The sequence below is a fragment of the Xenopus laevis genome, chromosome 1S (assembly GCF_017654675.1).
Source record: "Xenopus laevis strain J_2021 chromosome 1S, Xenopus_laevis_v10.1, whole genome shotgun sequence".
Taxonomy (NCBI): Eukaryota; Metazoa; Chordata; class Amphibia; order Anura; family Pipidae; genus Xenopus; species Xenopus laevis.
In genome coordinates, this window is record NC_054372.1 from 55,258,005 (window position 1) to 55,270,339 (window position 12,335).

Below are 12,335 nucleotides of genomic sequence, written 5' to 3' on the forward strand. Positions count from 1 at the left end.
AAATGTTTGTGTCGTTTGACAGATTATATAGTAACATTCCAATAATTGTGTTTCCTACATTAGGAATTTGGCTATTAAGTTAAATAATAAAAGCACAGTAAGGCTATATAACCTACTGATTCTCGTGTCATTTATGTTTGGAATATTGATTTCAGGGTTATCACAGTTCCAGTAACAGTAGTCACAGACAGTCATGTGTGTTATACTGCTAATTTTCAGAAGTGCATTGTAAACATGTATTAAATTATGCTCTTTACAAGTTGTGCAGTAGTGTCTTTCAACACCCTTAATATGTATTTTACATGCTTCTGAACTTGCTGAACTGAATATTTAGAGAAAGGTTGTCCTTGTGATTTAGAGAAAAAGAAGATCTTTGGCCAGATTGTGTTCTCCAATGCTTTTTATGATCTCTCTGCCATGGCCAGATCCAGACTGAGATTGTAAATGGGCCATTGCATGTCAAATACACAGATTCCCAAATAGCTCCCCACAGGCCTAATAAATAGTTAGTTTGTGGCATCTTATATTAGCCCCTCTGGCATTGGCACAATCTACAAAATGCCAGCCTTGGCCACAGCCTATTAAATGGAATAAGATGTACAACACTGTTTTTTGTGCCATTTAAACTGCCCAAGTGCTGTTTATATAATGTGGACATCCAGCAACTTGTGTGAGTAATGTATTTTACATTTAGGGATCTGAAGTTTAGGCAAATTAACAGCTGCATATGCACATTTTAACCCCGCCAAAGTGAAATACTAAGTCTTATCTGTCAAGTGATTCAAATGCAATAGAATGCCACTGTCTACATCATAGTGTTGTGGAACACAAGCTCCAGTTGTCATGGTCGGCACCCTAATTCCAGAACCAATACTAAGCACCCTGTTCTCGGCTCTTGCTTCCGCCTAACAACCGCCTTTCACCTCAGGAGGAGCCCTCAGCTAATCGGATGCCACCAGGTCTTATTAAGAGAGGTGCCAAGCGAACGGTACTGGATGAGCAAAGGGGCACGACGGTAAAGCAAAGTCTCTGGGCAGAAGGTCGCAGTACAAGGCGTAGACAAAAGGCGTAGTCAATCAGGATAGGTCGAGGCAGGCAAAATAAAAGCGGAGTCAGACAGGCAAGGGTCAAACCAGGAGATTAATCAGAGGGGATACGGATACAGAAGAGTCGGTTACCAGGCAGGGTCAGGATTCCAGAAGTCAGGATAGTCTTAGAACAGGCAGGGGTCAAAACATGTAATTAGATCACAGAATACAGAAGCTTTAAACAGCACAGAGGCACCAGGAACTAACAATGAGGAAACCTATAACAGGCACTGTTATAACAAGCCAGCGAGTCTGTGCCTATAAAACTAGCAGAGGCGAGCCGAGCGCGTACTAGGAAACCCCCGCATTGGAAGGAGAAGACCGGCATGGCTGCCGTCCCTGCCGGCCCACTAGACCACCAGGGTGAGCAGCCTTCACACCAGGGAGTCAGAACCCTGAACAATGTTTTTTATAAACTTGGGAACCTATGAAATACTTTAAGAACTTACCGGCTTATAAGGGTGTTACCATTGTGAGAGCATAACGACATCACTTCACAGCACAGAAAAACATAGATCTGCCCAAATAACCAATGAGATGGTTCTCCCTTATGTGTGTCATACTCTACCTGTCCTATGCTCCCTGTGTGTGTGTCATACTCTGCCTGTCCTATGCTCCCTGTGTGTGCCATGTTCTGCTTACCCTCTCAGGTCCTGGCACACTAGGGAGACAAATGTCAGTATTGTACAGTATATTCCTGTACTAGCAATGCCACATAGTGCTTTCTCAGAGTTGCGATACACTGCAACTCTAGATTGAGTAGGACTCAGCAAGTTGAGAATACTCTGTGAAGTTTTATATTTGGGCCCAAAAGCAGAGACATCAACCAGCCACACTTCATGAAGTTATAATGATCCACTCCAGGCCTTTCAGAGAATACTGCTGGCATATACTGTAGTACTGATATACTGACTCCTATTGAAGTACACTGAAAGTGCCTGAAACATCAAGTACAGTCGATTCTTGCCCTGAAAACACAGATTAGAACATTTTAATAATTTCCTTGTATTAGCACTGCAAGGTTGTATTAGCACTGCACACATGTAAAAAGCAGGCACACGGGTGTAATGCTCACAGGTTCAGGCTTAGTGACGGGGTACATTTATCAAAGAGTGAAGTTCCGCCACTAGAGTGAAATTCCGCAGCTCTCCATTCATTTATATGGGATTTTGAAAGGCGTGTTTATCAATGGGTGAAAGTGAAAGTTCACCCTCTGATAAATACGCCTATAAAAATCCCATAGAAATGAATGGAGAGTGGCGGAATTTCACTCTAGTGGCGGAACTTCACTATTAACTTCACTCTTTGATAAATATACCCCTATGAATCCTGTGACAGTGTATGACATGTCAGCAACACCTTAACACAAACCTTAAGTATAATAAAATATCTTTGGCCAAAAATACACTTGGCACTGCAAAGATAGCATACTCATAGTCTCACAGTCACTGGTTGAATTAGCACATGTTCATACATGTGAGCAGTAACGCCACGTCAAGGCTTCAACCCTGTTACTGACCATTCACTCCGGGCGTAACATGCCTCAGGGGAAATCCAATGTGAATAATTTGCCATTGGCTCCCCTATAAGTGAGATGACATCTCACTCCATGTAACATTGAAATATTATCACTTATACATTATAACAGTTTTATAATATTATACTAACCACAGTAAAGCTTAAAACAGGAGGCTGAAAAGGCACATGTCTATGAAGATCACCCTTTGCTCATATCATTCTATTTAATGCTCTAACTGATCCAGAGGAAGGAAAAAAAACCCCATCTGAAGCTGTTGCCAATTTGCCCCAGAGAGTGGGGGGAAAAAATCCTTCCTGATCTGGATCAGCTGTGTATTATAAAAATGGTAAACTTTGCACAGACACATGCATGAAGGCAAAGCAGGTTGCAATATTAGCCCCTGTTGCCTTATTGTTACGCCCTTGGCCTTTCATATCTCACATTCTCTCACACATTCACACACCATGCGCTGCATATATTATTATACTATCCTATCCTATACTATTATATATACTATTATACCTAGTGATTACAATTGTATATCAATACTTATCTTTACCTATCTATACATATCAATACATTTTTTATACCTATCTATATCTTACCTGTTCCCATTTTGAAATTGTTCAGTGGCAGCTGATGGGAGGGAACAAGTTAGTAGAAAGTTAGTAATTTCCTACTTATTTCAGCCAAGCGGAACTGGAAAAAGAAAAGCCAGGAATGTTGTTTTCTTCCTCTGCACTGATGTTTATCTGAGGTGACTCCAAGAATGACAGCTTCTTTCCATATGGCATGAAGCGCTTCTTTGATGGCTGAAAAATAAAAAAATATTTTAGTCCGGATGATGAGGAATGCATATTTATGATATTAAAATAGTACAGCATTAAATACTGATATTACATCCAAGTGGTCATAAATAAATAGCACTGTTGATTTTGTACAGTACAATATTCTGGTAAGGCAATAAATAATGTAAAAAATCAAATAGGCAGAAGAGAAATATTGTGTGTACCAATGAGCATTAATTCCTTTTTAGTGTTTGGCAAAACATACTTACTGCTTTTGGCTGGAAAGGGGGTGGTATTCTCTTCCTCTCCAGCTCCACCCAGTTGATCGATGAGTAGAATGGGTGGTGTCTCACGCTCCCATAAACACCTAGACGCTTCTGAGGATCCTTTTCCAGGAGCTAAGGTTAAAATATATTTATTTAATAATGCAAGAATTTGAGAACAAAATAGAAAACAAAAGGTTTAATCTTTTTGTCAGGTATTTGTGATAAAATATTACCAATCCTCTACCTCACTGCTCATACCAACCTTTCCTAGAAGATCCTTCAAATCTTCATTCAGGGAAGGAGGGATGTTCGGCTCATCATTGATGGTAGACTGAATGACTTTCTCATTGTTGCTACCATCATAAAATGGGCAAATACCAGTGGCCATTTCACATATGATTATGCCCAATGACCACCAGTCAACTGCCACATTGTAGCGCCTCTTCTGCAGGACCTGGGAAACAAAAAGAAAATACCAGAATTAATTCACTTAACAAATGAATTCTCCAGTGGTGGTGTAAATGGTGTAAAAATATGGAATTGTATTTCTTACCTCTGGTGCCATGTATCCAAGTGTCCCTGCTTGGCCAATGATGGTCCTGTCACCGAACATGTTCTTAACTGCCAGACCAAAGTCACATATTTTTATGTGACCCTCTTGATCCAGCATGATGTTTTCGGGCTTCAGATCTCTGTAATAAAGAGTGAATTAAGTATTTATACAGGTGTTAGAAATAATAACAATTTAAACATTAGAGAGACCAGAGCTATACTGACCGATGGACAATGCCGCTGCGGTGGAGGAATTCCAGACCACAAACAATCTCCGCTGAATGGAACCTAAACAGAAAATAGTTTACATAATTCATATAATTGCCCATATATTTATTGCACAATTACTCAATAGAATTATAATGCATTTTCTGTGCCAGTTCATTTCAACTAAAGCACAATCCCATCCAATACTTACAGTACTCTGCTCATCTCCAGACGTCCATATCTTGCCAGATGATCTTCAATGCTGCCCCCACGGATGAACTCCATAGTGATGAACGCATGCCGCTGATTACAATGATGATTAAAAAGGAAAATAAGAATTGGCGCAAAAATAAAACAATTTAAACACCAATATTGATCAAAATATTAACCTGTGTTTGAAATGCAGCGTAACCATGGCACAGGAATGGGCTTGCACTGGCGAGCTTAAGCACACTGGCCTCAGTCACGATGCTGCTGAAACGGCACCCAGGTTTTTTCTTTATGATCTTCATAGCCACATATTTCTTCCTCTCACCTAGTGTAGCCAACATAACCTGAAAAGGGCAGTGTGAAGAGAGTTCATATTAATACATATCTATATACAGTAAATAATTGGTTGAAAAACGACAGCACTTTCTGAACTCGGTACTTTGTAATTGAATACAAATGTAATACCAACACATATCCTACTTATGCCACAAATTGGGGCATTACTCACCTTGCCAAAACTTCCTTGACCAAGCTTAGAATAGAAGGTGAAGTTGTCAATACTCAGTGGATTACATCCTGTAGCATCAACTTCTTCTCCCTTGCTTCCAGCTATTGGAGAAAAAGATATCTATTATTAGGTCCTACATCTTAACAACTGTATCTGCAGTATAAATAGCAAATTTCTGGCCAATTATATTATATTTGTGCTGCATGAGGCTAATTGGGTTTGGTGTGACGTGTGTGTGTCCAGGGTCATGTAGACTACCAATACCAGACTTTTCTTAGAAATCAAACAAGTTCAAATATAAAATATATATGGGCATATTTATCAAATAGTGAAGTCAGAGATCGGCACAGTCTGATAGAGTGAAATGCCGTCACTCTCCTTTAATTTTTCTGGGATTTTTAAAAGAGTATTTATCAATGGGTAAAAGTTCACCCTTTGATAAATATGCCTTTCAAAATGCCAAAGAAATGAAAGAAGAGTGTCGGAATTTCACTCTAGTGGACTGTGGAGATGTCTGACTTCACTATTTGATAAATATGCACCATAGTGTGAGGCATCAATATTTTAGCTTGTTTTATAGCCATATACAAATAACAGTAAACGATTAAGGGACATTTGACAACCATGGGGGTATGTCTCATATGAAAATCTCACAGCAATTCCTTTCCACCATCTTTTCTTACCTGTTTCTCCATCTTCCCTGTTGTTGATTTGCTTCCTCTGCGTCTCATCACTTCTGGGTCTCTCCATGGATTTTTCTTTTGTCTTCTTAAAAATAACAGAATTATAATAAAAACAGATTTAGTTTCAAAAGTAAAATTCTTTTTATTCAAGTAAATGGTGGCTATATGTTTTCCCTTCCCTGCACTGTAGCTGTGTGAACTATAATTTATAAAATTTGCCTAGAGAATACTAACACTCCACTGATGTCTGGGATGAAAATAAACAAAAACTGAATTGCTCACCTCTGGGGCTGTGTATTCCAGTGCCCCTTTCTGAATGGTGTTGGTCGTGTCATCTTGGTCCAGCAGGATGTTTTGTGGTGCGATATACCTGTAACAGACAATAAGGCATTTATACAGGTGTTATAAATAGATGGAGATGCTGGGTGAGGGAAATTAGGGAATATTATGGGTACAATGAAGATATTCTGGTTCTAACTGTAAAGTTATTCAATAGTTTTAGAATCCTTTATTTCCCGTGCCAGTGCCTCTCCCCGTAATCTCCCCACTTACAGTTTTCTGGTTATCCTTAGACACCAAAATCGCACCAGCTGATCTCCAACAAACTCCATCATGAGGAAGGCATAATGCTGGTTACACATACAAATAAAAGAAAAAATAATTAGAAAAGATAGCATACCCTGAATACAATGTATAAAGTGATGGCACTTGCAGAATTTAAACAGTAAAAGACAAAATACATAAAAGAAAAAAAAAGGTTTATTGTCCAACGTTTCGGTCACACACAGAAACCTTTGTCAAGGAAAGGTTGTACGTGCTGGCGGTTCAGGGCTCAGGCAGCCAAGAATGTACCCCGTACGTTCTCCTGCAGCTGAGCCCTTCTCTCTGCATTGGCGGCTTTTGTCGGCCGTTGCAGAGAGTCAGGAAGAATGACAGCCCCCTGGGCAACGAGTCTGGGGGCTGTCAATTCGGATCTGCGACGCGATTGTCGCACATCCGACTTCAAAGTAGCAGATGCGCCATGTATGGCGCTTCTGCTACTTCCTTACCTCCTCTCCGTTGCACACCCGCCCACTCACTTCCTGTTGCGCAGTAACTCTGCAGACACGCTGCCTTGGACTCCTCCAGCGATCCTCCTGCTACAAAAAGGATAAGTGCACGTTTTTTTTACACAATGCACTTTAAGTACATTTATACACTTACACACATTTTAGTAAAGATTGGTATTTTTTTATTTTAGCACACTTGGTCCCTTTTGTACACTTATTTACACTTATTTACATGTATTTGCATACTCAGACAACTTTTAGAAGTGCACAAACATGTATACACAAAAACTCACAAAACAAGTGTTTTTTTTTTTGTTTTTTTTACTTATTCATTGTACCATTATCTTTTGTTTGTTTTTCCTAAAAACTTGTTATTTTGACAGTGTAACTATTGGATAATCGATTTTCTCCACTAATTACGCTGTCGGATCAATTATTTTGTTAATTCATTGATTTACGCTATTTTTGTGGTTTTATTGCAGTTTTAGACCTGCATTATCGTTCCTTGTGTATCTTTAGTATAGTTTTGCTGTTTGGTGTAGACCTCTGATGTCCATATTTAGGGTGATTTTTCTTTGTACGTAAAACGTGTGCGATAAATGCGGAAAACTGCAACATTTTTAGGAGATTTTCAGAAATGTTGTAAAAAACCTCTATGTTTAGAAAAGTTTTGCAGTTTGGTAGTTTGGTGTAGAAAGTGGTCTTTATCATTGTTGGATTAGTCAGAATGTGTACTTTCCAAAAATATATGGTTTTGGGTTTTTTTTACTGTTAGGAGGGTCTTGAGGCACAAAATATGAAGTCAAGGGTCTATGTTCACAGAAGGTGAATCGGCAGTGGAGAAAACTCATACGCACTATTTTCATTTGGGATTCGCACATGCCAGCTGCCTTAGTATATCAATGCATATTGGGCATAAAAATGTTCAGTAGACCCTTGGCATCAATATTTATGGTATTTTACAATTGTATGTAAGAAATTTGGTGAGATAAATGCGGCCAATTGCAATATTTTTAGGCGATTTTCAGAAATGTAAAAATGGCTTTTATCGCCAAATTTAGGAAAGGCTTGCGACTTGGTACTTTGGAGTAGAAAGACATGCATACCCAATTTGGATTGTGTAATTTCCAAAAGTATATGTTTTTTTGGGGTGAACTTAATTTTTCTACCTTTGCCACCCCAAAACTAAGTAAATGTGTTGATTTTGCAGTACCTGAAATGACAGACCATGACTTCATATTTTTGTCTTGATAGTTAATCAGTGCTTGAATTGGGGTGGGATGCGACGGGATGGCATGCCGTTACTTTTTTAAAAGGGCTAGTTTCCATCCCTGTGGTTGGGATGCAAAGATTAACAGTACCGGAACGGAGTGGAGCCTTTTTTTTTTCTCACGCAGTCGTACTGTTTTTCATGATTGACAGATGCTCTGTCCAATCATTACAGAGCTCCAAATGAAGCAAAAGCCTATTGGATGCGTGGGGTGTGGACGGGCCATATATTAACAAATAGCTCCTTGGCTCTGGCAGGCAGCCTGCATGGAGGAGGGCAGAAGTGCACAGGCAGAGAAGTGGGAAGTAGGCAAGCCTGCAGTAAAACTAACTGTAAGTTTGATTTTTTTTGCTGTCTACCTCTGTATATTGCTTATCTGCGCTTACCACCAGGGATGACTGGGTTCTGTTCCTAGCACTGCTGATGATCCGATTCCCACTGCCAAGCTTACACTTTTTGCCTCTGCAGCCTGCTCCTGTAATCAATCTATCTGTCTATCTCACTATCTGTCTGTCTGTCTGTCTATCTCACTATCTGTCTGTCTGTCTGTCTATCTCACTATCTGTCTGTCTGTCTGTCTATCTCACTATCTGTCTGTCTGTCTGTCTATCTCACTATCTGTCTGTCTGTCTGTCTATCTCACTATCTGTCTGTCTATCTGTCTGTCTATCTATCTATCTATCTATCTATCTATCTATCTATCTATCTATCTATCTATCTATATATCTATCTATATATTTATCTATCTATGTATTTCTATCTGTCATCTGTCTATCTATCATCTGTCTATCTATCTATCTATCTATCTATCTATGTATCTATCTATCATCTATCTGTCTGTCTATCTCTCTATCTATCTGTCTCTCTGTCTGTCTATCTATCTGTCGTCTGTCTGTCTATCTATCTATCGTCTGTCTGTCTACCTCTCTATCTGTCTGTCTATCTGTCTATCATCTGTTTGACTATCTCTCTATCTATCTGTCTATATCTCTATCTATCTATCTATCTATCTATTTCTATCTGTCATCTGTCTATCTATCTATCTATCCACCTATCTATCTGTCTGTCTATCTGCCTGTCTGTCTAGCTCTCTATCTGTCTGTCTCTCTATCTGTCTATATCTCTGTCTGTCTATCTATCTATCTATCTATCTATCTATCTATCTATCTATCTGTCTGTCTGTCTGTCTGTCTATATCTATCTGTCAGTCTGTCTAGCTCTCTATCTGTATGTTTATCTATTTATCTATCATCTATCTATCTGTCTATCTTTCTGTCTATCTATCTGTCGTCTATCTGTCTATCTATCTATCTATCTACTGTCGATCTATCTATCTATCATCTGTCTGTCTATCTGTCTGTTTATCTGTCTGTTTATCTGTCTCTCTGTCTGTCTATCTATCTATCTATCTATCTATCTATCGTCTGTCTGTCTACCTCTCTATCTGTCTGTCTGTCTATATATCGTCTACCTCTCTATCTGTCTGTCTGTCTATATATCTATCATCTGTTTGACTATCTCTCTATCTATCTGTCTATATCTCTCTCTGTCTGTCTATCTATCTGTCTATCTATCTATCTATCTATCTATCTATCTATCTATCTCTCTATCTATTTATCTGTCTATATCTATCTGTCTGTCTGTCTAGCTCTCTATCTGTATGTTTATCTATTTATCTATCATCTATCTATCTATTTGTCTATCTGTCTATCTATCTATCTATCTATCATCTGTCTGTCTGTCTATCTATCTGTCGTCTATCTGTCTATCTATCTATCTATCTATCTACTGTCGATCTATCTATCATCTGTCTGTCTATCTGTCTGTTTATCTGTCTCTCTGTCTGTCTATCTATCTGTCTATCTTTCTATCTATCGTCTGTCTGTCTACCTCTCTATCTGTCTGTCTGTCTATCTATCTATCTATCATCTGTTTGACTATCTCTCTATCTATCTGTCTATATCTCTCTCTCTGTCTATCTATCTATCTATCTATCTATCTGTCTATATCTCAGTCTATGTCTATCTGTCTGTCTGTCTGTCTGTCTGTCTCTCTATCTGTCTGTCTGTCTCTCTATCTGTCTGTCTGTCTATCTATCTATCTATCTATCTATCTATCTATCTATCTATCTATCTATCATCTGTCTGTCTATCTATCTGTCATCTATCTATCTATCATCTGTCTGTCAATGTCTCTATCTATCTGTTGCCTGTCTGTCTATCTATCTATCTATCTATCTATCTATCTGTCTGTCTGTCTGTCTGTCTATCTGTATGTCTGTCTCTCTCTCTGTCTATCTATCATCTGTCTATCTCTCTGTCTGTCTATGTCTATCTATCTATCTATCTATCTATCATCTGTCTGTCTGTCTATCTCTCTATCTATCTGTCTCTCTATCTGTCTATCTGTCTGTCTATCTGTCTCTCTGTCTGTCTATCTATCTATCTATCTGTAGTCTATCTATCTATCTATCTATCTATCTATCGTCTGTCTGTCTACCTCTCTATCTGTCTGTCTGTCTATCTATCGATCATCTGTTTGACTATCTCTCTATCTATCTGTCTATATCTCTCTCTGTCTGTCTATCTATCTGTCTATCTATCTATCTATCTATCTATCTATCTATCTATCTATCTATCTCTCTATCTATCTATTTATCTGTCTATATCTATCTGTCTGTCTGTCTAGCTCTCTGTGTGTCTGTCTGTCTCTCTATCTGCATGTCTTTCTATTGATCTATCATCTATCTGTCTATCTATCTATCTATCTATCTATCTATCTATCTATCTATATATCTATCTATATATTTATCTATCTATGTATTTCTATCTGTCATCTGTCTATCTATCATCTGTCTATCTATCTATCTATCTATCTATCTATCTATCTATCTATCTATCTATCTATGTATCTATCTATCATCTATCTGTCTGTCTATCTCTCTATCTATCTGTCTCTCTGTCTGTCTATCTATCTGTCGTCTGTCTGTCTATCTATCTATCGTCTGTCTGTCTACCTTTCTATCTGTCTGTCTATCTGTCTATCATCTGTTTGACTATCTCTCTATCTATCTGTCTATATCTCTATCTATCTATCTATCTATCTATCTATCTATCTATCTATCTATCTATCTATCTATTTCTATCTGTCATCTGTCTATCTATCTATCCACCTATCTATCTGTCTGTCTATCTGCCTGTCTGTCTAGCTCTCTATCTGTCTGTCTCTCTATCTGTCTATATCTCTGTCTGTCTATCTATCTATCTATCTATCTATCTATCTATCTATCTATCTATCTGTCTGTCTGTCTGTCTGTCTATATCTATCTGTCTGTCTGTCTAGCTCTCTATCTGTATGTTTATCTATTTATCTATCATCTATCTATATATTTGTCTATCTGTCTATCTATCTATCTATCTATCTATCTATCTATCTATCTATCTATCATCTGTCTGTCTGTCTATCTTTCTGTCTATCTATCTGTCGTCTATCTGTCTATCTATCTATCTATCTATCTACTGTCGATCTATCTATCTATCATCTGTCTGTCTATCTGTCTGTTTATCTGTCTGTTTATCTGTCTGTTTATCTGTCTCTCTGTCTGTCTATCTATCTATCTATCTGTCTATCTATCTATCTATCGTCTGTCTGTCTACCTCTCTATCTGTCTGTCTGTCTATATATCGTCTACCTCTCTATCTGTCTGTCTGTCTATATATCTATCATCTGTTTGACTATCTCTCTATCTATCTGTCTATATCTCTCTCTGTCTGTCTATCTGTCTGTTTATCTGTCTGTTTATCTGTCTGTTTATCTGTCTCTCTGTCTGTCTATCTATCTATCTACTGTCGATCTATCTATCATCTGTCTGTCTATCTGTCTGTTTATCTGTCTCTCTGTCTGTCTATCTATCTGTCTATCTTTCTATCTATCGTCTGTCTGTCTACCTCTCTATCTGTCTGTCTGTCTATCTATCTATCTATCATCTGTTTGACTATCTCTCTATCTATCTGTCTATATCTCTCTCTCTGTCTATCTATCTATCTATCTATCTATCTATCTATCTATCTATCTGTCTATATCTCAGTCTATGTCTATCTGTCTGTCTGTCTGTCTGTCTGTCTCTCTATCTGTCTGTCTGTCTCTCTATCTGTCTGTCTGTCTATCTATCTATCTATCTATCTATCTATCTATC

The 12,335-nt window shown here is 38.2% G+C and overlaps 1 long non-coding RNA gene across 1 annotated transcript; it reads right to left on the minus strand.

The window, feature by feature from the left end:
- Window positions 1-4,556: 4,556 nt before the first annotated feature.
- Window positions 4,557-5,261, minus strand: LOC108704387. The gene is made up of 3 exons (XR_005964271.1): window positions 5,139-5,261; window positions 4,810-4,974; window positions 4,557-4,723 (listed from the first exon to the last, which is right to left on the minus strand). It is a non-coding gene; the product is annotated as an uncharacterized LOC108704387 (long non-coding RNA).
- Between the last annotated feature and the right edge of the window lie 7,074 nt (window positions 5,262-12,335).